The sequence below is a fragment of the Vicugna pacos genome, chromosome 4, assembly GCF_048564905.1.
Source record: "Vicugna pacos chromosome 4, VicPac4, whole genome shotgun sequence".
NCBI classification, from domain to species: Eukaryota; Metazoa; Chordata; class Mammalia; order Artiodactyla; family Camelidae; genus Vicugna; species Vicugna pacos.
Window position 1 is genome coordinate 53731512 of NC_132990.1, and position 24311 is coordinate 53755822.

A 24311-nucleotide genomic window follows, 5' to 3' on the forward strand; every position below is an offset into this window, starting at 1 on the left:
AATATGAAGTCATACATCAAGATAGAGCAGTTTACTTAAAAATTGTTACAAAGTCTGAGTGAGATATTCTTTTCTTTGCAAAAGCTAGTGTTCTGAAATTATTCAGAAAATAATTCATAAAATATATATGTTGAGCTATGTCTAAATGGGAAAAAGATATGGCCCCCAATTCCATGTGCTACTAAACAGACTAGGTTGGTATATCAAGTATCGTGGCACTTGTTTTATGATAAAAGGATTATAAAAGTGTATTTTAAAATACTCCAAAGGCAAAAATGCATCTCTATGCATAAAGAATTTCTGGCAGGATATTTGATTGCCATTTTTCACTGTTATACATACTGAAGGGGTACAATTAAGTACAGTAAGAAAATACTTGAAATACTACACAGCTAATAAAATGTACATACATTGAGGTGATATTCAACAGAAAATACTAAGAAATACTAAAAAATATTAAAATTAAATTCACAGTAAAGTGATAACTAAAACTTGTATGTTCACTTGCACACTAAGAGAACATGGACAAATGAAAACAACTTGAATGGCAGGTAAATTGTTCTCTTTCCTTATGAAGAGTTTCACTAATGTTACTGCAGTTTTTATTATGTCCTATGATATAAAGAAAATACATACAAATCATAGGAATCTTTAAATAGTTCTCTCCTAACTTGTTATTAGTTGCCTTAGAGGCATGTTTCAGGAGTGACTAAATGTTTAAAAGTCAGTATATAGATAAATATTTATCTAGAGACAAATAGATGGATAGACGGATAGAGCTGGGAAGAAGCGTAATGCAAATAGCCCTTAACTGTTGAGTTATGTAATTTCCTTTTCCATTGAATTTTATCTTAAAAAATACTGTTACATTTAAATAACATGGAGAAACCATTTTAATCTCAATTTTTAAAACACTATGTTTCGTAAGTCATCCTTCATTAACCTAGAAATTTGGAGACAATATATTTTATCTCCCCTCATTTTAAAGTCTTATGAATTATTAAGCAAACAACTTGTAATTAAAATAGTGGTTAAAAGGAAAACTATAAATTTTAGAAAAACTCAGAAATACTCTCTAAGTGCCCATGGAAAAATAATTCTGTCATGTACATTTATGGAAATCTTTAAAACTTTTCTAGTGAGAACACAATGCCATGACTTTGATTTAAAGCTCTCAGCTCTGGCAAAAATTAAATTTAAGTTCATTAAACTAAGCACAGTGTGTTAAATACAGATCAACTCATTACTGAGCATCAACTCAATCATTGATGAGAGCTCTTTGAAAGGCCCATCATTATAACATTAAATGTCATTTTATTACCAGACAGTAACTGCCTGATTAAAATCTTAAATGGATGGGGATCATTGAGAAGCCATATTGAAAATATCTTCTAGCCGATTATTAAAGTAAAGTCTGCAGTAAAGGGAAATATTAATGAAAATGACTAATTTCCTTGCCTCAATGTCTTTCATGTGTGTCCTCTTCTTTCCATTTCCACTGATAAAACCCCTACATCAAGACCTAATCTCTTTTATTATTGCAGTAGCTTTTTACCAATCTGGCCTGTCTGCTGTCACACCCCAACTCCCTTCAAGTAATTCAAGATAAAACAACTACAGAAACCTTACCAAAGTTCATTTAAAAAAATGTGCCCATTCCCTGCTCAAATCTTTTGATAGAGTTACAATGATAAGAAAATAATGTTCATTTTTATCCTAGCATTCAAGGCTTCCCTCAATCTTGAACACTGATTATTTTTCTATTTTTAATCCTATGTCTTTTTTCCAGAAATGAATGATGCATAACCATGATGAATTATTTACTTTTCATATGATATGATTTGTAAGATTAAGGTGATTGTGATCATGATGAATTTATTCTAGTTATAGTTCCAGAATAAAACCGCATGTTTTAAGCTATCTCAGGCTATTGACAAGTGCAATACATTCTGTAATTCAAATTCATTTAATAGGTTTTTGCCTAAATTCATGTATTACATGCCCTAAATTCAGAAAAAAACAATAGTTTTGTATAAGGGAACTGGCATTAGAAACAGAAAGAATTGTTATATATCTAGGTCAAAATCTAGAAAAAAAAATATTTCAATTAATATAGCTAAGCTATCTCCTTATTTTCATAGCTTTTCCCCATCAAGTACTAAATCATTTAAGCATAATATAGTGATTTCCAGAAGCAATTATCTTTTGCATCCCCCAATAATTAATAATTGACCCAACAGTGCTACCACTTGGGCCCCTTAGCTTAGACAACAGCCATTCCTTCTGTAGCCAATAAACAGAGGTCAACTGAAATATGTTTGGCTGTAATAAAACCTACATTGTCCACAGATCCTAGGAAGCCCTAGAAAAAATTATTCTCCCACAAAATAAATGCAGTTAACAATTACATAGTAAATGTATTTAATATTTATGAGACCCAGAGAAATTCTTTCCATTTGAGGAGCTATAAAATCTGATAAAAAATCTAATTATTTAGAAGACTAAAAATGTAACATTCTCAGAATGTTTGTCTTTTTTACCCCAGTGTTTTTTATCCTATAGGTGACTGGGTCATGGACTCCTTTGAGACTGATCAAAGCTGTAAATCTACTTTTCTAACAAATGAACATGGTCAAAAATATTATCAAATAGTTTGAGAGAATTATCAGAACACACTGAAGCATTGGTTTCCAGACTAATTAACACTTTCTTACCTTAACAAAAAATATTTTTCTATAATTATTCATTCAGAAAATATTTATTGAATTTTAGTCTTAGGTATTGAAGGAACAACCATGCATAAGTTAACCTGCATGATTTCAAAAACTTGCATTTTGATAAAACACTCACATGGAAGTAATTTCAACACAGTGTGAAGATTACTGTAAGAGAGGAAAAATGTTCTTTTGGGGCCTAGAGAAATAAGATACTGATTCCTGAGGAAGATCAAACAGGAAGCAGCATTTGACCTAATTTCTGAAGAATGGCATCAACTGAGGAGAGGGAACAGACTGCTAAAGGTGACCACGTAAGCAGAGCTATGGATCCGTGAAAGGAGAAAGTATGTTCAGGGCATGGGTTCTTTGACAGTATTTTTTTATTCAAAATAGATTAGATAATATACATTGCAAGTAAAAGTTTACTTGGCTATATTAAATACACACACACACACACACACATTCATATACATACTGAATTCCATTGTGGCCTGTTACAGACTATTTGAATGCTATGTGTTTTGCCCTTATTTCATTGACTCACTGTATAACTGCCTTTAGTAATTTGTATTTTAATACTATTCACTGGGCTTTAATCTGAGGTCGCTTCAAAAGTGGAGAGGTAAACTCTGCTACTACATTTGCTGTAGAAATATTATCATGGACACTGTTTACAGTATCATTCCCATTATGAAACTCCACATGTGAAATTTCACTTATAATTTAATTCTAGGAACTTTTTTTATTTTATCTAACGAATATTTGTTTTCTCCTCGGTTAAAACATGTATCTATTGAGCATGTTTTCATTTTCATTTGGCTGTTAGGAAGCTCATAGAGAATTTATAGTTTGTAGATGCTTCTGTCTTATTTATATTTTAACTGATTTGGATTCTCTATTTGTGTTTATGTTTTACCTTCATTTTGTTGTATGTATTCTTTCTGTAAGCTTTCATGATCCTTTGAGCCAAGAGACAATGTATAGCAGCTAGGTAGTAAGCAAAGCAACACTGTGCAGTCCATAAATTTCTTGTGTTCAAATTTTTCTCCATTTCTAGCCTTATAAATCCTTTAAAATTCTTACCATATGTCTATACAATTTAGAGATTATAAGCATGTATTTAATATAAATGTTTCCTCTTTAAAAAGTGTTTATATGTCTCTCCAGAGATGCTCCAGAAAAGTGAGGTTAATTTTAACACAGATATTAATTGGTTTGTGATCTTTTTTATCCACTACTTTATTTCCATTTCTCATTTTATATGCTGTAAGTTAAATATGCACTTCTCAATTATTTCTGAAGCATCTGTTGCTATGCATGCAGGTACTCAACCCAAATGCTCCTTGTTCTGGTCTCTCATATCACTGCAAATAAGCTACTGTCTAACTATGGGATAAAAACACATACTTCTGTCTCTTTCAGTCAGAAAAATAATTGATGAAAAATCACTTTGAGGGTTTGAATTATTCAGAATGACAAGACAGGTGCTCAAAGTCTTTTTGGTAGATTAACAGAATCAAATGTACATCATGATGTGTATTGTGTAACCCAGAGTAGAAAATTAGAGAATAATTAAATTAAATTAAATATTGCATATTAAGAATAGAAAAGAAATAATGAGATGTCTTTCTTCTGCTTATTGTGCCAATCAGAGTAAGAGGAACACTTAAGGGAGGTGCTTAACTGTTAAAGATATTTTTCTTCATTCACATTGCTTCTAGAAATTTCACCTCTTGTTGTTTTGGGCAACCTGCTCGTCCCACTACGCTTATATCTCTTGCTACAGTTTTTTTTTTTTCCCCCAGGGAGACTGCTTATGGTTTAGTGCCTGTGATAAACAGATGTCTTTCACAATGTCACTTTTGGAAAAACAGATTTTTATTCTCGAAGTTTTCTGTAAATTAATTCTGCCAAATCTATGGAGATTAAAAAAATCTTTGATTTCTCTTCAAATTAAACATCTCCATATGGTAGGGAAATGATTCACAAAATTCATGACTTGCCATAATGATGTGATAGACACTACTGTGGATAACAACCACATAAATGCATGCTAAAGCTAAAAAAGATCAAACATTACCATTATTTATATCTTAATATTTATCCTTTGGGAAACTATCATCTGCTTTGGAAAAAGAATAGGCAGCCCCAGGGACCATCTGTTCATTTTCCAATTTTACCGTGTTAACTTGCTGACATGTAAAGACTCGGGGGAAAAGTCACAATTTTGGATTTATTCACCAGAAAATAAAACAGAGTTTCTTTATTCTTTTTCATAAGTTGTATTTATCCTTTCAGTAAAATTGTATTCTTTTATTTTTTCACCCACTTTGTGCCTTTGTCTCCTTGGTAGCATTTAAATCATTTTTTTGACATTATACTTAAATGACTTATCAGATTGCTCTGTTCTTATGCCTGGTTGGTGAAACCAAGACCCTTGGGCCAATTCAACTATCTGTCTTTATCACTACCCAGTTGATACTGAAACATGCTAATGAAACTCACACCAATGCAAAAACTGATATAATTATAAGTTATCTAAACTCACAATGCATTAATAGCTATTCTGCATTTCTTTTGTTCAGCTAACCCTTCTCTAGTTATCTACATATCTTATCAATATCCCACATATCTATCTCAGAAACTCTCTTCCACAAGATCAGCAGAGCATATCTCTTCCAATTTCATTCAGAAAACAGAAGCGTCAGAGGGGCACTTCTTTACTTTCCCCCATGGAAACAATTACAGCATCCTTTCTCCTGTTTCTCAAATGATGATGGACTAAGAAGCCATCCATCCTTTTTAGAAAGATAGCCCTAACAGATGTGATTATGATCCGATAACTTTCTAACCACTTAGAGAGCTTGTTTTTTTAAAAATGTCCCTTACTTTTTTTATTTTTCATTTCTCCCTGATCAACAGTTCCTTCCTCTTGATCTCTGAATATGTTTAGCTCTCATCTTAATTTTAAAACAAACTCACTTTACTCGACCCCAGATCTTCTTCCAGGTGCCTTCTTGTCACTATCCTCGCATCCAGAGCTATGAAACAAGTCAGTGCTTGCTATATTCACTTCATATCCCATTCACCCATACACTGTCTTTGGTTTCTAATATTCCACTGACAATGTTCTCACAGGACTCTAATAAATTCCACACTTCTAGATTCAATAGGTATTTCCCAGATATTAATGATGATTGTGAAGGTTAATTTTACATGTTAACTGAAATTTCCTATGTTAATATGTACCTTGATAGATTTTAATTCTTATAAGATCATTGATTCTGTTTTTTTATCCACTATACCCACAAGCGTATTGCACAGTACTGAAAAGTATTTGTTAATGAAAAAATAAGATATTAAGGGTAAATATAGCTTCAGGGTATTATGCTGGGTAAATATATTAAGAATTGTATTATACAGTACTAAAATATTTATCAATGAACAAACAAGTTATGCAGGGTAAATAAAGCTTCAGACTTATATATTGTAATACTAAGATTCTATTTTGCACAGAAGAATTTACATTTTCTTTTGATTCTAAAGCTACAATACATTTAGATACTAACACTAACAGCAAGTAACATGGATAAAATAAAATTCCAAATAAATGGTATTAGGAAACAAGGACTAAGGAATTACTATACAGTGAATGTAATTAATATTAAAATAGTTTGTTCTGGAATTCTTTAGTAACAATTTTTAGAGGTATACTTTACTTACAGTAAAGTGCAGAGCTCTATGAGTTTTGAAAAATAAATACATCAGTGTAAATAACACCACAATTAAGATATATTTCCATCACTTCAGAAAGTTTATTCATGCCCCATTAAAACCACTCTGTAGCAGAGGCAATCAATGTTCTGATTTTTATCACCAGATTAGTTTTTCCTGATCTTAACTTTTTAAAAATGGTCTCACACATCATGCGTGAGTTTTGTGTCTAATTTCTTTCACTCAGCATATATTTTTTTTTGAGATTCATCAATGTTATTGTGTGTATCAATACACTGTTTCTAGTTATTCCAGTATAAGAATATGCCACATACCTCATTATGAACATTTCCATCATTATTTCTAGCTTTTGGTGATTATGAATAAAGCTGCTATGAACATTACTGTGGGGGTCTTTTGTGAATATATGTTTTCATTTCTCTTAAATAAATACCCAAGAGTAAAGTTGGTAAGTCATAGAATATATATGTCTAAATTTATATAACCTCGTCATTTCACAATTTATGAGATCCCTAAATGCTTACATCTGCACCAATTATTTGATACCACAAATTTTCAAATTTTAGTCACTCAAGAAGATGCAAAATAATTTCCTATTCTGATTTTTATTTCATTTTGTTAATTCTTTTCAAGTATTTTGTACATTTTATTGGATTAGCTGTCTTTTTATTATCATTTTAATTTGTTGAATTTTCCTGTCTACGCACATGCACATTAAACGTGTGTATATATATATATTTTTCCCCTCAGCTAGAAGTCCTTAGTCAGCTATATGTATCATAAATATTTTTGCCAGTCTATATACTGCATTTTTATTTTCTTAATATCTATTGAATAAAATACACTTTAAATTTTTACGAAATAAAATTTAATAATTTAAAACCTTTATGATTAATTCTCTAGTTTTTTTGTCTAAGAAATATTTGCCTATTTCTAAATCATAAAGACATTCTTCTGTATTTTCTTCCAGAAGATTTAGCTTTTACATTTAGGTTTATGATCCTACTCAAGTTAATTTTCATGTATAGTATGAGAGGAGATTGGAGTTTATTTTTCCATTTGAACTAGTTATATCAGCTTGATTGGTTCAGAGTACTTTACTGTTTCCACTGAACTATATTGGTTTTTTTGAACAAAATATATTGATCAAGCAGGCAAGAGTTATATTTGGATTTTTACTGTGTTTCATGATCTATTTGTTTTTGCTATGCTGACATCACACTCTCTTGATAACTGTATAGTAAGCCTTACCATTAAGTCTTAAAATCATGTAGTTTTAAGTCATCCAACATTGTTTTTTCTTTTTCAAGATGGTCATGGCTATTTCAGAGCCTTCAAATTTTTATATAAATCTTAGAATCTACTTGTCACTTTGATTAAATCTATTCTTAAGTATTTTATTTTTTCTGCTATTATAAATTATATTTTAAATCAATAAACTTTATTTTTAGATAAGTCGTAGGTTTACAGAAAAATGGAACAGAGATGTATAATTTTATGTATAGAAAATTCTAAGGATGCCACCAAAACAATGTTAGAACTAACAAACAAATTCACTAAATTTCCAGGATAAAATACCAACATTCAGGAATTAGATGCATTTCTATACACTAACAATAGAATATCTGAAAAAGAAATTAAGAAAACAACTCCACTGATAATAGCATCAAAAAGTCTTTTTTAAAAAACTTAGAAATTAATTTAATCAAGGAGTTGAAAGATCTGTCACTGATAACTATTTGATTTTGATGCAGGAAACTGAAGAAGACACAAATAAATGGAAAAATATCCCGTGTCCATGGATCAGAAGAATTGGTATTGTTAAAATGTCCATACTACACAAAGCCATCTATAGACTCAATGCAATTCCTACCAAGATTCCAATGGCATTTCTTACAGAAATACAGAAAAAAAAATCCCTAAAATTCTTAAGGAACCAAAAAAGACCCTTAATAGCCAAAGCAACTGTAAAGAAGAACAAATCGGAGGCATCACACTTCCTCATTTCTAATTCTACACAAAAGCTATAACAACAAAGCAGTTGGTGCTGGCATAAAAAAAGAACTGAGAGCCCAGAAATGAACCCTCTTATATATGGTCAACTAATATTGGACAAAGCCATAACACTCAGTGAGAAAAGGATATTCTCTTCAATAAGTATTGGGAAAATTGAACAATCACATGCAAAAACATGAAATTGGATCCCTATCTTACATCACACAAAAAATTAACTCAAATTGGATTAAAGATGTAACCTTAAAACCTGAAACCATAGAACTCCTAGAAGAAAATGCAGGGCAAAAGTTCATTGACCTTGGTCTTTAGCAGTAAATTTTTGGATATGACTCCTAGAGCACAAGCAACAAAACCAAAATTAAGTGTACCACATCAAACTCAAACACTTTGACACAGCAAAAGAAACAATCAATGAAATAAGACAGCAACCTGTCAAACTGGAGAAAGTATTTGCAAACTGTATATTGCATAAGGGTTAATATCCAAAATATAAAAAAAACTGATACAACTCAGTAACTGAGAAGTTATTTTTTGTTTTGTTTTTTAATCATGGTGAGTATTGCATTTTGTAAAATAATTTTTCTGCTTAAATTGGGATGATTATGTAATTTTCTACTGTATTCAGTTAATATGGTAGATTGCAATGATGAGTTACATGTTAATTTACTGCTTAATTTCAAAATATGTAGGATTTTTCCCTAGAGTTTAAGTGCTTTCTAATTCAATTCCATTGTAATGAGAGAAAGTACTCTGTATGATTCAATGCTTTAATATTCAAAATTTTTTCATGGTCCAGCATATGGTCTATCTTGGTGAATATACCATATTCACTTGAAAGGAACGTGTATTGTACTATTGCTGGTGTAGAGTTCTAAATACAGATTAAGTCTAGTTGATTGTGTTTTTACATTTTTCTCTTTTTGATGGTGTTTTGTCGACATTTTTGTGGTTACTGAGATTTAAGTCTTTAGCTATAGATAGCTATTATAACGCCTTTAAATCTATATTCTGTTTTGCATCATGCAGTTTGAATTAGATGCACACATTCAAAATTGCTTATATAGTTCAATAAAATGCATTTTACAATTATGAAATGTTCCCTCTTTAACTATGGAAATATTTCTTTTTTGATGTTTTCTTCATCTGATATTAATATAACCATTCAAATTTTATATGTTTACTGTTTACATGAATTTACATAATAAAAGTGCATCCCTTGTAGATGCCATATATTTGACTTCTTGCTTTGTAATGCAGCCTGATAAGCTCTGTCTTTTAATTGGACTTAGTCTCCTTACATTTAATAAAACTGTTAATGTGATTGGGTTTAAAGCTCCCCTCTCAAATTTGTTTTCTGTTTGCCTATTTTACTATTTGTCTCTAATCTTTATTTCCTACTTCTTTTAGATGAACTAAGTGGTTATTAGCATTACATTTTATCTTCTGTATTAGTGTTTTTAGCTATAACTGTCTCATTTATTCAGTAGTTGCTCAAGGGATTAAAACATGCACTTAATCACAGTTTATCTTTACTTAACATCATAATGCTTCATGTATAATATAAGAATTTATAGTAATATACCTACATTTACCATCTTCACTGGACTTTTTAAAGACTTACAGAGTAGAAAACTAATCTTTTATATTTACTCACATTTCCAGTGTTCTTCATTTTTTCCTGTAGTTTCAGATTTCCATCTGACATAATTTTCCATCATTAAAGATCTTCCATTAGCATGCCTTCTCAGGTATATCTGCTGGTAACAAAAATATGAAAATTCATTCCTATCACCATTATTTTAAGAGGATTTTGATTTTGCTGGATACAGAATTCTAGATTTGCAGTTTTATTTTTTTCCTTTAATCTTGGTATACAATTTGTATTCCTAAACTATTTTCCTACTGTCTTTCAAGTAGATAAAACCCAAGATTTTTACCTTGTTTTTACCACTAACTTGGTGGAATTTGGATTTCAAACTCTTTCTCCTAGCACCTAAGCATCAATCTTTGCTCAGTTCAAGCCAGGTGCTTCTAAGTTTCCTTCAGGAAACTCAAATTTGTACTCAAATCTGGGGGCTCATCTCTTAGTGTTCCCTCATATCTAGGATCACCCTCTCAACTTAAAGATCCTCTGACAGCCCTAGATTCTAATCTGTGACTTCTAATCATAGTAAAACTTCGACACTCAACTTGAGCCATATCACTGGTGTGCCAAAGAGCTACAGGAAATCATGTACAAAGAATTAACGGAAACAGAATAATGTCTCATCAAACAGAGAATACCAATAAAAAATTGACATTATCTTCACCTCTCACCTGTCAGAATGGCCATTATCAAAGATAACAAATAAGTGTTGGTGAGGATGTGGAAAAAAGGGAACCTTTGTGCACTGTTGGTGGGGATGTAAATTGGTGCAGCCACTATGGAAAACATATGGAGATTCCTCAAAAAATTTAAAATAGATCTACCATGTGACCCAGCAATTTCACTTCTGGGTATTTATCCAAGGCAAACAAAAACATTAATTAGAAAAGATGTATACACCTCTATGTTCATTGTAGCTTTACTTAAAATAGCCAAGATATGGAAGTAACCTCAATGCCCATCAATAGATGAATAGATTAAAAAGATGTGAGATACATATATATATATATAAAATACATATATATAAAATGGACTATTAATCATAAAAAGATGAGATCTTTCCATCTGCTATAACATGGATGGATCTACAGTGTATTATTCTAAGAGAAATAAGTCAGAGAAAGACAAATACTATATGATTTCACTTATACATGAAATCTGAAAAAAAAAAACCAATTTGAACAAACAGAGCAAAGCAGACACAGAGCTATAGATCTAGAGAACAAACAAGTGGTTGCCAGAGAGGAGAGGGTGGGGGGAGGAAAGAAATAGGTGAGGGAGATTAAGGGGTACAAACTTCTAGTTGCAAAATAAGTCATGGGTATGAAATGTACTGTGTGGGAAATATAGTCAGTAACTATGCAATATCTTTCTATGGGAAAGACTGTAACTAGACTTACTGTGGTAATCATTTTGAAATGTACAGAAATATTAAATCACTATTCTGTGTGACATCAACTAACATAGTGTTGTGGGTAAGTTACACTTCAAAAACAGGCAGACTTACAGAGAAATAAATCAGTTGTGTGAATACTAGAGACAAGGGAAGAGGGGAGGGGAAATTGGAAGAAGACAGTCAAAAAATACACTCTTCCAGTTATAAGATAAATTAAGTACTAGGGATGGATGTAATGTACAACATAATAAATATAATTAACACTGATGTGTGTTACACATGAAAGTTATTAAGAAAATACATCCTAAGAGTTGTCATCACAAGGAAATAAAATATTTTTTAAATATTTAAGAAAATTTTTTCTATTTCATTCTTTTTGGATGGTCACTAAACTTATTGTGATAATTATTTCACGATGGCAGCCAAACTGTTATGTTGTACACCTTAAACTTATATACTACTGTATGCAAACTGTTTCTCAATAAAACTGGAAGAAAACAAACAAACAAACAAATTATGGTATATATACAATGAATACAGTGTAGCCTTAAAAAGAGAGAGAGGGAGAGATTGGAATCTGTTTCTTCCTAGAAGGACTTGGCACTGATTGGGTTGTTTTTCAATCACTAAACTAATCCCTAGGGCTAATGGATGAGCTTTGCTGATTGGATTAAGTCAATTTTAGGGCAACCTTTGGAGCTCGATTTGAAATTAATCCCACTCAAATCATGTGGCTGAGAATGGAGAAAGAGTAGTTTTCCAAACAATATTTGGGGAGACAGTACTATAAGCAGAGGAAATGATGCTTAGAAAAGAATGAAATGATCTAAAGCTATAATCAGAGCTCTTCCTCTCTCTCCATGTAGTGGCAAAGGTGTCCTTAGCAGTAACATGTTACATGATGCTTGGTTCATCTCAGACTTTTAATTGATCTTGATTTTATCATGTCATCCTCTTATCAGACTACCCTTGTAGCCAAGAATTGGGTTTATGTGATTGACAATCTCATTAGATGGAAAATGACAGTCCTTGATAAGAAGGAAGTGTTGTGAGGTAATTCAAGAAGAAAAAAAGAAAGAAAAAGAAAAAACTAGAAAAAACTAGAAAGCCTAGAATTAGGCTTTCCTTCTATGTATACAATTAAATATTCTTTTCCCCAATAGTTCCTCTATCTCCTGTAACTAATATTTTACCCCTTGTATAAAAGGAGAGATCTTACTCCCTGTATCTACTTCTGAGTATAGGGTCTCCACATGATAGGCATTTTCCTTGGCACATTCAGCCAATGTGCATTTGCCCAGTTAGCCTCTTCGCCTGACTCAAGTTCTGTTGTCAGGGATTATCTCCTTTATCCCTTGTCTTCACTGGCCATGGAGAAGACTCTCTTTTTGAGGGATGCTCCATTTAAGCCTATCATTTTTATCTGACATGACTGCAAGAACCAGAAAACTGTATTAGTGTTTGTTTTTCATCTTTGTTTGTTTGTTTTACCAATCTAGGTCTTTGCCTGCTAGGAATTTTTCTAGAAATAGTTCTTAAAACCTGGATATGGGGAAATTTGAACTTTCTTGAATCTAACAGCTAGTAAATAAACCTAAAGAGGAAGTTGAGTTATGGTCTTCAAATCTAGACCCTGCCTCAGGGCTTTCTGCTTTAACAGTACTTCTGAGAGTTATCCCTCAGCCCTCAGTTAAACCATTTCCACCTGCCACTTACCTCAGAAATGACAGTCTGTAGTCATGTGACCCAGCTAATGGTATTATAATCGCATACTGCATTACAGAAATATAAATATTGAAAAGCATTTGGAGAGAGCCTGGGGCATCTGGCATTACTCTGTTCTCTGGCTTTAGCTTTCCTAATATTTTATTCCCCATTGTCTCGAGTTCCCTATCATTTTATGTTCTAATGTTAATTTCAGGACATATAATATGGGACAGTAAATTTGGACACTTTGCAACTGCACAAAGTACATAATTATTTGATTCTCAATCATTTGGATTGCTGACTCTTAGAAGACAGTACTTCTCAACAAAACTGTATTTTCCTTCTTCTCATCTTTTACAAGAGCAGCTTGAATAAAAGCCTAGCTTTTTCTAGTAGGATATTATTAAAGAAGGCAATAAGCAGCAAATATACCAATATCCTTACTTTTTTTCTGTAAGTCCCCCAAGCCCCATTGCCAGCAGATAAATCAGTACTGGCTAAAAAAGATACAACAGATAAGAATTTGTCCAGGAGCTTTGCTATTCATAATTTAACATCCTTAAACTTGAAGTTGAAGAAATTCTCACTATTTGGTATTCCTTATTAGTCTTTGACAACTTAAAGTATGTTAATGCACAGATGACTTTTCATTTTTCAGTGCTTTTTCCTATTATAATGGCAAAAAGCAAATTCAAAATAGCTTAAGCAAAAAGGGAAATTTACTGGCTTCTTGTTTAGCTATTACATGTGAGTATGATACCTCTACACTATATTTATACTGCATTTAAAAGGGTAATAGACTATGTCATAGAAAATAAACATGTATACATGAGCCAAAGGGGTCCTTTATCACAGCTGGACAGGGATTAAAGTAGCATAGCACAATGACCAGTAATCTAGAGCAGTTTACCCAGAAACTTTTCCTACAGGAAAATAACCTTACTGGACCACATTTACCTATATAGAATTTTAAAGCAAAGTTATAATGGAGTAGAGCAAACAATTTGATGAGAGAGGGCAGTTATCTACATATTTGGAGAGAAGGCAGATTGAGGATGGAAGGCAAATTATTGGCCAATATTTGTGGGGAAAAACAAACGTAGATCCTGTTATCATGTTGAAACATGTTGATGTTTCATGTTATGCATGAAATCAATGTGGTCAGTGAAGAATTTCTGAATAAATCTACTCATGGGAATTGACTACGAATCCTCCTCTATATAATATAAGATTGTAGAGTTTTCAGAGTTTCATTTACCTTAGCACTTCAATGTACAGATACAATTTAAAAAAAAAGAAAAAAGACCTCCATAGCTTTCTTTTTAAAATGATGGTGGTAATCTCTTTTGTTAGATTAAAAACAAAAGCAACAATAGACTTGCTTTATGGTCCAAGGAAAGGAGGAGGAATTCTACACAGTGATGCCTATAAAACACGCTCATAGGTTCCTGTAAATCTAATATTATCTGTATTTTCATCCTCTCAATCACTTTGAAATAAAAGGAAACATGCTTCTCATTCTCAGGAAACTGTAAGTTTCATTTTCAGAGCAGTATTACTTAAGAAAAGAAAATCAGCAATAAATCTGATTTATGAATAAAGATTTGATAACTATTATTTTAAAAAGTAATCTGGTAAACAAAATTAATTTAACAAGACTGAAGTGCATACTGATAGGGAGTAAGTGATCATATTTTTAGTATATTGTATTTAAATCTATTTATTGCCCATGTAATTTATAGTATGCAAATCTGAAAATCACACAGAATCAATGAAAATTTTAACCTCCCATTTTTTTAGAGGTCTGCAATAAAGCAGGTACAAAGTCCTATCTTGAAGAAATGACTTCACAGCATTTATGAGAAATAAAGAATCTACTGGTATTAAGAACGGCAAAGAAAATTACTATAAAGCTTTACCTTTAACTAAAAAGTGGCTTCACATAAAAGATTCATGACCTTGAATTTGATTAATTCAATATGTTTTACTGCCTTATACTTGGTTTAATTTAAGTTAAATTATCTTGTATCTAAAAAAAGTTTTACCCTTAAAGTATCTTCCTTTTTCTTCTAGAAGTCAACTTAGCATCAATAAAATCTCTTCATCTACAGTTTTCTCTGTTTAATCTTTGTTGTTACAATTGTAATATTTGGGTAACGAATCGTTATCATCCAAATTTTTTCAGTATTTGGGGCTTGTCATAATAAATAAAAAAGAATAACCTATAATAATTATCCACAGTACTGAAAACTTTCATTATCTTGCAGTCAATAATCATTATTTTGATGAGTCTGCAGTTTTATAAAATCAGACCTATAAATGATATAGGAGATGTCAGTATTTTAAAATAAATAGAAATTTTAAAATACTAACTCTTGCTAGGAGAATAGTACGTGAAGGGAGATGACCCTTGAATGTATGTGTCATACTGGAAATGGTTTGCATTAACTCAAAGAGCTTAATGTCCCACAATATCAAGAGACATAATTATCATATGAGTAAAATTTTGGTAGAAGGTAGTTGCTAAATGAGGGTCAAACTAGGTTAGTTCAAATCCTGGCTGATTTTTATTCAATCTGTGATCTTGAGTAAGTTATTTCACCTCAGCATGAGCCTCAGAGGTATCAATTTTCCTCTGTAAATAGGGATAAAAGAAACCTGCTAAATTACATGAGGCATTTAGTCAAGTGCCCCTCATGCATTCTACCTACGTGTTTGATGTTCTCAGAGGGAAAAACCTTTGCACTGTAATAGGGAAATATGTTAATATAAACAAATTTTAAAAATCTTTTATATTCTGTCAAGGTATAACTATATATCTATATATGTCTGTGAATATTTTTTAATTTTGTCAATAAAATAGAATGTATTAAATTACTGAATTTAAGAACACTTGTTTATTAAGACACCTAGAGTTACATGCAATATAAAAGCAGGGAGGCTCTAAAGGTCCTTTAATTTTGAAGTCACCAAATTGAATAGGCAAGGATGTTGCTGAAGGATGACCAAGTATAGTGTGCAGGAATGAGAGCTTCTGCTCCAGAAGCCACAGACTTTGTAAAAAATCTCAAAAAAACAAATTAAATTCAATGTTTTACTTACTACTGAAATGCTTTATTGAAACATTTCACCTTTGTCAAATCCCTTTTAAACTCCCTTCACTAAACACCTTCTCATATAGATCTCCTAAGACTACAAGTATCTCCATCTTACTAATGAAGATATATTCATTGTAAAGCAAATAATTATAAAGCTGGGGCAGCAAGATAAATTGAGTTTAATGTGTGTTCATTTTCTCTATTTTTCTTTCTCTTCTTTCAACCATACCATGGAATTCCTTTTTCCAGGGGACTTTACAGCACTGTTTAAAGGCATAATAAGGGCTAACCTATCTGATTATGTCCAGTTCTCTAGTGTTCTGAAGCTAAATGACCATTTTCAGTATTTGCTTCAATATTCTAGTGTACAATGCTTTACAAGAAGTCAAACTCTTCTGAAAATTCACTGCACAGTAAGAGTTTTAGCCCCTCTTCCACTTTCTTCTCAGTTGTTTTATGAGATTTAGGGGGTTCTGATTCATAAAAACTTAGATATCAGGGCTGGATATGCTTACTTACTGTTGGGTTGAATCATGAAATTGATATTTTTATAGGTAAGTGGTAACTGGTAACTTCATATGGTTCAACATAAATAATTGCTAGTCTTATTTCCTCAATTATAACTGAAGAGTAAACAGGTTTGTTGCAAGAAATAAATAAAATAATAAATTTAAAGCATTTAGCATCTCATTTGGCATTAAAATAGTCAATTTATATTAACTCTGAATATTATTATATTACATTCTCTGCCTATATGAAAAGAATATTTGGATTGAGAGAATATTGTTAGAGGGAACTGAAATCTACTCTTTTCACACATAAGTCTTTTAAGATAGATATGGATGCTCAGTTGGTAAAGGTTCAATGTCTTCCAATCATGGAATGAATGGTGGCTTAGACAACGGAAGCTTTTATTTTAGGGTCATTCTTATTTATAAAATAAAGAACAGATGTACCATGAATTGGAATCTGGTTATCTTTCAGTTCTGCTCCAACTACATTCTGACAATAGATTGCCTTTCCCTCTTAGTTTTATTACTTGTGAGTTTCCTTTTTTTATGAGCTTCATGGATATTTTAATGTAAAAATGGGAGAGATTGCATTGGTGGCTGTTAGTCATACACTATTTGAAACTTAAGATGCTATAGTAATATCTTTAAATAAATTTAAAGATACAGTCTGAAATGCTATCCTTTTATGATTATGAACATGTAAGTCAATTCAATTACTTTATAATCTTGAAAGTACAAATATACAAAACAAACCTCTCTTTTACTGGTGCTTTCCCTGAGCCTTTACTTGCTGTTACCACTTGCCTTGAATAGCTGCTATCACATCACATGTTCTAAGGAGTTTTGACATTGCAGGTTCAATTTACATCACAGACCTCTAGGTTAGTGTTTAATCTTTTCACTTACGCTGTTTTCATGTGAAATGTCCACTTTTAACAACTGTTTCTGTTATCCATTTTACCTATTCTCAATTTAAAGAGAGATACATATCACATATGAAAGTAGCAAAAGATCTGCTTTGTTTTAGGATTTTCCAACAAGATGTGTATCATAATGTTGTTCAGGAAACACAGAGCATTACTACGGTGCCGTTGCTTAAGACTTATGCTTGGTATTGAGATGTGTTTGTGAGGGAGAACTAATAACTACAATAAATGTAGGAATACCTACAAACATAATATGGAAAACACTAAATTTTTATTTTAATTACTTCCTTACAATGCATTTTATTCAATCACTGCCCAAAATTTCAAATTCCATTGGAATGAAAACAAAATTGGTACAGGACTATGCCAACCTTTACCTTTAAATTGCATGTCCATTAGAGGGCTAGGAAATCATACTTATTGGCTACATACATGCCTTATATTAGGTGCTTTTAAATATATTATTTCATGGTTTTGTTACCTGTCAGGTAAATACAAATAACTAATTTTCAACTGAGAACACATAGCCTTAAAAATGTACTAAATGAACAAACTTGCACACCTTTAAACTTAGGTTTGTTAGAGACCAGAGTTGTTTCCAGTTTTAAGCCCTTCACAATCACTTAAGGTAGTATAACTTTAATATACATGTCTATCCCTGCGGGTGAAAGAACAGTTAACACCCTGCACTAAACTTAGCTTATCATCATGTCGATCATCTCAATTAAACAAAACTCTTTAAGTCTAGGCATATAATGTACAACATGATTAATATAATTAACACTGCTATATATTACATATGAAAAATTTTAAGAAAATAAATCCCAAGACTTTTCATCATATGAACCATTTATTTCTTCTTCTTTTATTTTGTATCTATATGAGATGATGGATGTTTACCAAACTTATTGTGGTAATTGTTTCACGATGTGTGTAAGTCAAATCATTATGCTATATAACTTACACAATGCTGTATGTCACTTATACCTCAGTAAGACTAGAAAAAAGAAAACAACTGATATTGAGGCAAGTGAGTATTCACATGTAAAAAGTGAAATATGCTCCTATGTCACACCATATACAGAAATTAACTCAAAATAGATTAAAAGCATAACTATAAAAGATAAAATTATAAAACTCCTAGAAAAAAATATAGGTATAAATTATTCACTGTGACTTTAAATTAGGCAATGAACTCTTGGATATGACACCAAAAACAAATGTAACACAAACAAACAGATAAACTCGACTTCATCAAGATTAAAAAATTTTTACATTTCAAAGGACTCTCTCCAGAAAGTGTAAACACAACACACAAAATGGGAGAAAATATTGCAAATATAAAGTTTTTAGAGCTGGGTGATGGAAGGATACATAAAACTACTGCCTCCATAGTGAAAAAAAATACTGAACAAAAATTAAATCTCTTGTTCTTACAAGGGTAGTGCCTTCCTCAATCTGGATCTATGGGCTATCTGACTTTCAGAAGTATAATGACTGATTAAACTGAGCATGACTTTGCCTAAAAGGGTTGTCCCATCACCTGGTACCCAGAGTCATAATGTACTATTTAGCTATTATTGAGCAACAAACCATCCCAAAACTTAGCAGTTTAAGACCATAATATTTATTTACTTCATAATTTTGTGCATAAAATTAAGGTTCCCGTCAGAAGTGTGTCTTCTTTTGGTCTCTACGGGGACCCCTACGGATTGCAGTAAGCTGTGGATTAAGTAAGTGCTGGTTTCGCAGCTGGGCTGTCAGCTAGGACAGCTGAGTTGATGTGGCTGTGGTTCATGAGATCTCTCACCCTCCAGTAGGTTAGCTTGGGTATATTTACACATTGGTTGCAAGAGAGTAAAGAGAAATGTGCAGAAGTTCTTAAGGCCTAGGTTTTGAACTGTCACAGAATCACTTCTTTCGGTTGACCAAAGAAAATTACAAGGCCATCCCAGATTTGATGGGTAGGAGAACAGATTAACTCTTGAAGGGAGGAGCTACGGAACACCTCATTGCCAAAAGCTTGGATAAAGAGAAGGGTAAACAACAGTGTTCATATTTTGTAGTCAAGAAGCTGATGATTAAGAACCACATTCTGGTAAAGAAGAACAGTAGCAGACTACATTCAAATATCATATTAGTGGTCTTGGTAACCTAGCATTCAGTATTATTATGGCCTAGATATAGCATTAGCGGTAGCAGCAGCCATGAATAGAGAAAATTAGAGTAATAGGGAATTCAAAATCATCTGTTCCACTTCTAGAAGAGGGGGGTAAGCTCCTTGACATCAAGTGTTGGCAATGAGTTTTTTGGATTTGACACTAAATGCAAAAGCAGCAAAAGCAAAAATTAAACTAGTGGGATTAAATCACACTAAAAAAAGCTTCTACACAGCAAAGAAAGCCACCGATAAAATGATTCAGCAACCTACAGAATGGGAGAAAATACTTGCAAATCATATATCTGATTATGGGTTGATTTCCAAAATACATTAAGAACTCACACAACTCAATAGCAAAAAGCCAAATAATCCAATTAATACATGGGCAGCAGAACTGAAGAGACATTTCTCCAAGGAAGACATACAAATGGCCAACAGGTACATAAAAAAGTGTACGACATCACTAATCATCAGGCAAATGCAAACTAAAACTACAATGAGGTATCACCTCCTACTTATTAGAATGGCTATTATCAAAAATAAGACAAAATCAGTGCTGGTAAAGATGTGGAGAAAAGGAAACCATTGTGCACTGTTGGTAGGAATGTAAACTGGTGCAGCCTCAAAGGAAAACACTATGGAGATTCCTTAAAAAATTAAAAACAGAACTACCATATTATCCAGCAATCCCACTTCTGGGTATACATACAAAGGAAATGAAAACAAGATACTGAAGAGTTATCTACACTCCCTTGTTCACTGTAGCATTATTTACCATAGCAAAGAAGTGAAAAAAACCTAAATGTCCATCCACAGATGAATGAATAAAGAAAATGTAGCATATACATAAAATGGAATGTTATTCAGACAAGAGAAAGAAGGAAATCCTGCCATTTGTGACAACATGAATGGGCCTTGAGGGCATTATTCTAAATGAAATAAGCCAAAGAATAACACTGCATGGTATCACTTATATGTGGAATCTAAAAAAAAAAAAAGTCAAACTCATAGAAGCAGAGTAGAAAACTTGTTGCCAGTAGTTGCGGAGTGTGAAAATTACAGATTGGTAGAAGGGTACAAATTTTCAGCTATAAAATGAATAAAGTCTAAAGATCTATAACATGGTGACTACAGTTGATAACACTGTTATATCAATGAAATTTGCAAGGAGGTAGAACTTAAATGTTCCCATACACAATAAGAGACAAATATGTGAAGTATACAGTTGTTAATTAACTAGATGGGAAGAACTTCTCATAAGGTATATTACATCATCACAATGTACACTTTAAATATCTTACCATATATGTCCACCAGACCTCAGTAAAGCTGAATAAAATCTCAAAATTGTCTGTTCCAAATAACGAGTTAAAACATAGAATTGAAATAATTTAAATAATTCCTATTCTATTCGCTAGTAAGCATACTGATCTCCTTAGCACGTATGACAATATAAAACATTTTTCCAAAATTATTATTTGTCCTGAATTTAAAATCCTGATTCACAATGTTCATTTTATTTAAATTGGTGTGGCTGATGCAAATTGAAAACTACAAATGACATTTCCTTATTAATTTGAAATGAGAAGTGCTGGAAATAAGTTAGCAAGCCTAAATTTATGGTCAGGAAATTAAAACACAGCATATTCAAACAGTCAACAGCAACATGCAGCTACCTTATGTTTTTGAGAAATGAGATGCATCCTAGCTCTTTGATTCATCCCTTGTGTAACAAACAGCAGGGATAAGAAGAACTTAGGAGAACTTATCTTAGGATATACACATAGAATTCTAACTTTATTAAAAAAAATTCTGGACATCATTTGGGTCATTCTCAGTGAAGTATGAAATGGAGTTATTTCAGATGAAAACTACCAGGTTTGATGAAAAGTCTGGGCAATGGCCCCTATGAGATAAAGCAAATGAAACCGTGCTCCTTTGACCTAGAGGAAGAAAGGATGATTTCTGAATTTACTAAGAGACTTGAGTGTATGAAATGGCCCTTAACAATAGACAAGGAGCAGATCTCTTCTTCCAAGACACAAGAGTAAAAGGGCTTTAATTAGATTATAAATCAGAGAGACAGTCTCTCCTATAACAGTTATAAGATCTTGGAAAGAATTATTTTAAGAATAAGAGTAGAATCTGCTTCCCTGAATGAGAAGAGTCTATTTTAATGGTATTTGGAATAGCTCAGGCTGAGGGATGACTTAGCTGACCTCTCCATGAACACTTTAGCCCTGTGGCACAAGGCTTTAGTGCCATATATCAAAGGCAAATTTAAAACGGATCTCTGTGCTTCTGAATGGAAATGGAATCTGTGTAGCCAACTCCAAACCAGTCTCTCCCAATTAACAACTGAACTGTTTTTCAAAACAATGGAAAAAATAAGCCAAAAAGAAAAAAAAATTCATCATCTATCCATCTGCCGCCAAATCACTAAAAGATCAAATTCTAACATCTTGCAATAATTTAAATGCTAACATCTTGCAATAACTTAAAAGACCAAAGGGCATAAGGAACATAGGCTGTCAGCAGTTTTGTGTGCTTTGGAAGGCATAAGCTGAACAAATTACTATAGTCAGGAATAAAAATAAACCAAGGAATCAGCTAAGAAATCAAATGGGAGTAATAGTTTTTAAAGTATGCTTCTCAGAACATACAAAAAAATAAAGAAAGAAAATGAACAATCACAGTTTTGAAGAACTACTCTGGGACTGGGACTACTCAAACATGTGTCTCAACCTACCCTATATCTGTATATTTTATAACAAGACTGTGTAATTGTTCAGAGATTAGACAGGAGACCTCCAGAGAACACAGATACTTTATAGCAGAGAGCAATTTGATACAGACTGTGCTCCACTCAAAGATATATAAACAACACAACAACATGGGGCATGTGTAAAGGAGGAAGCTGCTCAAAAAAACAAAGAAATCCTATACTCTTGGACAGTATGTTTCCACAGAAAGATAAATTGTTTGGAATTTTCATTATCCTGCAAAAACACACAGTTTTTGGACAGAAGAATCATAATACCTAAATATAGGAAATTAAAATACCACAGGATGTTTAATCAAAAGAGAAATTGCTAAGTTGAAGAAGTCAGAAGCCAAAAAAGTAAAGCAACATAATTAAAATCCACTTTATATCAAGTGCAATATGCAAATGTGTTAAAGCTTTTTTGAACAAAACTGGTGAAAAACAAGCACCTCTGAAATGCAGAAGAAAAAAATAAAACATAAAACTATTATTCTAAAGAAGGAACAATTAAAAACAGAAATTCAATATATGATCTGTTAAGCATGACCAGAAAAAAATACAATGGAAATAAAAATATAAACTTAAATATAAAAATTATCTGTAGTGTAGAAAAGAGATTGAAATGGGTCCAGCCTTCATAAAAATCAGAGTAAATTAAGTGTCCAGTTTTTCCAATACTATTTATTGAAGAGACAGTCCTCTAAATCCTCGTTGCTCCATATCCGTAATTCCACACACCCAGATTCAACCAGCTGCAAAGCTATACTACTGTAGTGTTGAAAAAAATTCATTTTGTCCAATTTTTTTAAGACCTATAAGATCATAATAAATATGTGTATGAATATGGGGTTGGGGAGAAGGGTGAAGAAGTCAGATATTCTTGGATTGTCAAGTTTGAGAGGGAGGGACTGGGGGGGAAATGACCTCATGTTGTTAAGCCAGAAAAAGAGTACTACTAACAAAAAATATGATTATAATAAAATTATGAATAAAACATATAATTTCCAAAATTCTTGCAAAGACAGAACCAATTTCCCAGATAAATTAATAAAGCAGAAAATTGTAAACAATATATAGAAATAAGTACATATATATGTTATATGAATGAAATGAGCTGGGTTTAATTCACCTATTAAGAGATACAGGTTATAAAATTAATTTAACCAAAGAATCCAAATACATGTTAACACTAAGAGTTTCACCTAAAAATTAAAAAAAGACAATGCAGTGAATTTCAATAGAAAGATGAGACAAAATATATTAGAAAAATGCAAATATAGTAGAGGTAGGTTTTATTTAAAAAAATATTCAGGCAAAAATCTAGGCAGGAAGAATTTAAGTATAAAAACTATACTTAATTTTAAATAATTGAAAAAAATTGGAGTAGAATAACCACAAAACCATATAATTGATAATACTGAATCAAAAAGTATAGAAAAAATATTAAGGTAAAAAGAACTGAAAAACATAATGGTAAATGGAATGGGATACCTGTCAGTTTTAAACAGGTACACTTAAGAAAAAAAGTAAGTGTATGGAACTGAATCAATCACTATTGTTTTATGCTAAGGAATCATAGCATAAATTTTTAAAATATCTACCTATCTATTATATCTTTACCTCAAATAGCTGTT

The 24311-nt window shown here is 32.0% G+C and overlaps 1 long non-coding RNA gene across 3 annotated transcripts in view; it reads right to left on the bottom strand.

Annotated features, from left to right (window-relative positions):
- LOC140696108 (uncharacterized) overlaps window positions 1-24311 on the bottom strand; it is a 375098-nt gene that overhangs the window by 127397 nt on the left and 223390 nt on the right. For all 3 annotated transcript variants that reach the window (XR_012072136.1, XR_012072137.1, XR_012072138.1), the window contains exon 3: window positions 10123-10225. This is a non-coding gene — a long non-coding RNA (uncharacterized lncRNA). The remainder of the gene's footprint in view (window positions 1-10122; window positions 10226-24311) is intronic.